Source organism: Eutrema salsugineum, unplaced genomic scaffold, assembly GCF_000478725.1.
Source record: "Eutrema salsugineum unplaced genomic scaffold, Eutsalg1_0 scaffold_15, whole genome shotgun sequence".
In the NCBI taxonomy this organism is placed as follows: domain Eukaryota; kingdom Viridiplantae; phylum Streptophyta; class Magnoliopsida; order Brassicales; family Brassicaceae; genus Eutrema; species Eutrema salsugineum.
The window spans coordinates 2,989,067-2,994,862 of NW_006256867.1; the positions used below are offsets into that span (position 1 = coordinate 2,989,067).

Here is a 5,796-nt window from a genome sequence, read left to right on the forward strand (position 1 = left end):
CCTAAGAGTATCTCCAATGGGTTTTCTCATTTTTTCCCTTAAAATGAGGTAAACTCAAAATGAGGTAGAGTTTTACTCCAATAATCTTTTTTCGGTCAAGGAATATTCTAAGTATATTTTTTTCTTATTTTATTATTAACACCCACTATTTATAAATGTACAAATTATACCCAATTATTTACAAAATTGTAAAATTTAAGCAAATAAAATTCGTAATTTATATTAAAACATTTATTACATAAAGAAAATTACATAACATAACAAATAAAACATGGTAGATTTTTTTAAGCATCATTATTACTATATTTCTCCCACAAATGGTCAATTAAGGCATTTCGAAATGAGAAATGAGCTTCTTTATCTTTGATTCGTCTATATCGAGCCAAAAACTCTTAGAATCGCTTACTTTCATCATCGGCTGTTTTAACTTTTGGAGGTGGAGTTTCTCTTCCATCTTCAACTGGAGCATCAAGATCACGTTCATCTTCAATTATCATGTTATGTAAAATTATACATGTAGTCATTATGTCATGAAGCACATATTTTCTCCAAAAATGAGCAGGCCCTTTCACAATTGCAAAACGCGATTGAAGAATTCTAAATGCACGTTCTACATCTTTTCTACATGCTTCTTGTTGCGTAGCAAAATATTTTTTTTAGGACCTATTGGCTCTTGAATAGTTTGCACAATTGTGGACCATTTCAGATATATACCATCAGCCAAATAATAACCCATACTATATTCTTTTCCTTGAATGATATAATGAGCAGTAGGAGCGATACCTTGAGCAAGATTAGAGAACAGATGAGAAGATTCCAAAACATTGATATCATTATTGGTACCCAGCATACCAAAATATGCATGCCATATCCAAAGATCATAATCCGCCACGGCTTCAAGGATAATAGTTGGTGACCCACTACGACCAGAGTATTCTCCAGCCCAAGCTGTAGGACAATTTTTCCACTTCCAGTGCATGCAATCTAAGCTACCAAGCATTCCTGGAAAATCTCGCTTCTCACCAATGTAAAGAAGTCTGGAAACGTCATTTGCAGTGGGTGATCATAAATATTGCTCTGAAAATATTTCCACTATGGCTTGACAAAATCTTTTCAGGCTTTCGATTGCTGTGAATTCGCCTATTTTCACGTACTCGTCTGTGGCATCTACTGGTAGACCATACGCTAGCATCCTAAACACGGCTGTTACTTTCTGAAGGGATGATAATCCAAGTCTACCAGTTGTATCCCTTCGTTGTTGGAAATAGTAATCATGACTTTCAATTGCACCAATAATACGAAGAAATAGAGAACGAGACATACGATACCTCCTACGAAACATGACATCATTATAAGCCGGGGGCTCTGAAAAATAATCATTGAACAATCTCCAATGTGCATTATCTCGATCACGATAGATGAAAGAACGCCCGGGAACTGAACCACCATGGATCACTTGGTTGTTTTGTTGATTGAGGAGATGTTGAATGATCGCATTGTTATTAGCGATAGCAAGACGAATCACTTGTTCTTCTTGGTCGAGATCATTGATAAATGCTATATTTTCATCATCATCATCAGATGATGATGATGAATCACCGAAATTGGAATTCATTTTGAGAGAGAAGTGTAGTAATTTTTGTTTATTAGAATTGTTTATGTCTATATAACATGAGAGTTTTAGGGAATTTATAGAAATGAAGGAAATAGTATGATAATCTTTAAAATATTTTATCATTGTATTGTCAAGTCCAGTGGAAGTTAGCTGAGAAGTGTGGGAATCTTGAAATCACTTTGTCGTTGCCTTGTCACAATGTCCATACTGGATTGATATGTAATAATATTTTAATTATTTTGTCATTGTAATGTCAAATCTACTAAAAATTGGTCGAGAAGTGTGAGAATCTTGAATTTGATATGGGATAAGCTTCAAGATAGCTTACAGTCCAAGTTGCCTAATTATATTAGTTTAGGATAAGATATGCATATTTCCAAAAGGTTTTATAAAAATTAATCAACAAGAGATTTCTTATGAGAGTTTATAAGAATATTGAAATTCTTATAATGAGTTGTAAACAAGAAATTTCTTATAAATGTTTATAAATTATTTATAAGGGTTTGTAAAATTATGATAAGAGTTTATAATATTTCTTATAAAGGTTTATATGACTATTTTTTTTAAAAAAAAAATATTTTATTACTGTATTATCAAATCCACTAAAAATTGTCGAGAAGTGTGGGAATCTTGACAGTACTTTTTCAGTGCCTTCTCAAAATGTCTATTGGATTGATATGTCTAAGAATATCTAAATTATTTTATTATTGTATTGTCAAATCCACTTAAAATTGGTTAAAAAATGTGAGAATCTTTGAATTATTTTTTATTGTGTATTGTCAAATCTTGTTACAAAGTCGACAATAGATTGAGAAGTGAGAGAACTTTTAAAATTTGGAGTGGTATACATCTATAAATAATGCTATGCCCTTTTATTTTTATTCACAACCATTGAATTCCATTAAGCTTTATACTCATCCAGAAACAAAATGCCACTTCGTTCTTGTGGATATAATCCAGAAGAAGATAAATTATTATGTCTAGTCTACATGAAAATTTCTCAAGATCCAATCAAAGGAATTTATCAATCATCTGATCAATTTTGGTCTCGGATGGTAGAAGGGTATGAGAATAGAAAAAACTCAACCTGGAGTGAGCGCTCAAAAAGATCTATCCAAGCTCGAATTCAAACTATTGAGAAAGCAACAAAGAAACTACATGCATGCATCAAACAATGTGAAAATAGACGTCCAAGTGGTGCTTCAAATGATGATATTGTAAGTATTAATATATGGTTTATCAATTTACATATATTTTAAAATGTATGAAAAATTGATTATTTTTTGTTTAAATTGCTATGCAGTTTAATCAAGCCAAAATGATGTTATCTGAAGATCCAAAATACAATCTTGGAAATTTGATCATGTGTGGAACATTGTTAAGAATTTTGAGAAGTTTAAAGATGGTTAAACCTCTACAAGAAATGTGAGAAACCCATGTGGTTTCGGTTATACATCTTCAGAATCGGAAAATCCCACTCCTGATTCAGCTACACAAGCATCTCCAGGTTTGTCTTCATTTTCTTTAAATTTAGATGATGATGAAGATATTTTTGGCGGATCTTCATCTCAGCGACCGATTGGGGTGAAAAAAGCCAAACTGAAAAGAAAAAGTGATGATCAAACATCAATGGCATTGAGCAACTTAGAAGAAGGAAATAGACAACTTGTGGAGCAACTAAAAAAGACAAATGCACAAAGACAACAGCATTTAGATATTCAAAGTATGAATTATGCGTTGAAAAAAGAGAAGGAAGAAAACAAAATTTTATAAGATGCGAATATTCATGCATATGTTCAAGCTCAACAAATACGAATTCTACAGAAAAGGGCTGCACAAGAACAAGATCAACAAACTCCTCCATCTACTTCATTGGACAATATTTTAATAATCTTGGTGGATCCCAAAATAATCTACCAGATTATTAAACCAATAGTTTATGTAATGTTAAGATTTTCTAGAAAAAATTAAAACTTATGTTAATTTTATTTGTCGTCTTTTATATTTATTTATGATAATAATTGTGTATTTTAATTTTTATTATTTGTTAAGTTATTCTATGTTTGTTTTATATATTAAAATTATATTTTCACGTTTTTATTTATAAAATTAATTAATATTTATTTATTATTATATTTTTAAAATAATAATATTTTATTTGTATAATAAATAAAAGTTTAAAATTTTGTTTAGATATAGATGAGATACATGTAAAACTATAATGATCATTTTGCAAATAAACAAAGCTAAAAAGTGAAATGAGGGGATGAATAGTGTTCCCTCAAATTTGAAGTACTACTGTTAACAAACTCATTTTTTCCCTCAAAATGATGTACCATTGGAGAAGAGTTTCCCTTATTTTTTTATGTTTTCCCTCAAAATGAGGGACCATTGGAGATGGTCTAAGAAGAAGAATACGCTATGGTTTAGGTTTATATGGTTATGACGGTTGTTAAAATCTCATAATGATATATAATGATAGACCTATCAAAACGAATTAAAATGACACATAATGATATATATATATATATATATATATATAATGATAGACCTATCAAATGTAGGATTAATGATATATATAAGAGGAAGTAGCCCCAGAATGGAGCGGATATCCGGGTAATTTTGTGATATCTAGATCCGAGTTTTAATTATCAGGATCCGTATCCGGGATGTTTGGATATCCGGACTGCGGATATTCGTCTAAATATTAAGATATCCGCGGATATCCGAAACCGGATCCGAATCTAAAAAAATATTAAAAATATTAAATATTATAATAATAATAATTTTATAAAAATTTTATTTAATATTTTGCAAAAGAATTAACTTTTTATTATGAAAGGATATTTTAATTTAAATTTAAATTCTTTTTATATATAATAATCTCTATTATATTGCAAAATTATCAATAAAATATCATTTTTAAATATATTTAGAGGTTAGAGATTCGAATACGGATATTTGGACATTATAATTTAACTATCTGGATCTGTATCCGATTTTGACGAACATAAGATTTTACTATCTGAATCCGGATTCGACCCTCTCGGATATCTGATTTTTTTGAAGCGGATCTTGGTTCGGATTTCAGATAATAATTATAGCCTTAAGAAGTAGAATACGCTAGGGTTTAGGTTTCTGTGGTTATGACGGTAGTTAAAATCTCTGGCCCATGGCCCATTATATTATCGAAGAAAAATCCATGTCACCGGTTTGTACACATAGGATTAATAATAGAACTATCAAAACGAATTAAAATGACACATAATATTTTTTTTATTAATGCTACGTAGAACAATCGCTGTAGTGATGATATATATGATTTTTGACCTCGTAAATAATAGTATAAATAATGCCACATAGGACAATCACTGTGGTGATGACACATATGATTGACCTCGTAAATAATAGTATAGATTATATGGCATTGAAGACGTCAAAAGAAATAAGACGGGAATACACAATCTCGAGGCACAACAAAAATCAAAACACTAAAAACAGAAATATAAGTACTATTAAGAGTGATTACATGATAGTAATCAACATCTTTACCGGAGAAAAAAATCTCCTAGTTATGAAAGTTGTCTTCAAACTGTTATCCACTTCTAAAACTAAACTCATTATAATAAGGCAATTAATACTGAAATGATCTCTAAAAGATGATTATGAATTTTTTAAAAAAGAATGCAAAATAAAGTCCAATCTCTGTAATTTAAAATCAAAACGCAATACAATGTTATTTTGATATATATCATAAATACTTTCAGGAACTCTGTTAAAATTCCCAACAGTTTTCGAATAAGAATTCTGTTGGAGGATCTTTAACACATACACTCACCGGCTGACAACAATATATTTCTCTTTCACATGTATGACTATGTAGAACGATTCTACTTGCAAGTCGAGTAAGTCTCTTGTAAATTTGTCTATATTTCATATTTTCCAATGAGAAATCTGTTTTTTTTTTAATTACATTTAATTTAGAAATAAAACAAAGTGGATTATACAGAGATATGGGGCAAGAGTCCAAAGGCCCATTTAGCAAGCCCATTGGCTGGTTCATTACTCAAACAAAGAATATGGACAAAAGAAATGGAATTGCAGATTTTCGACAATCATTAATGAAATAAGAGGTAGACACTACTAAATGTGGAAGGAGATGCATCATTTCCAAGTTTTCT

The 5,796-nt window shown here is 30.2% G+C and overlaps 1 pseudogene; it reads right to left on the minus strand.

Moving 5' to 3' along the window:
• Positions 1–392: 392 nt before the first annotated feature.
• On the minus strand, positions 393–1,615 carry LOC112088009 (annotated as a pseudogene).
• Positions 1,616–5,796: the final 4,181 nt, after the last annotated feature.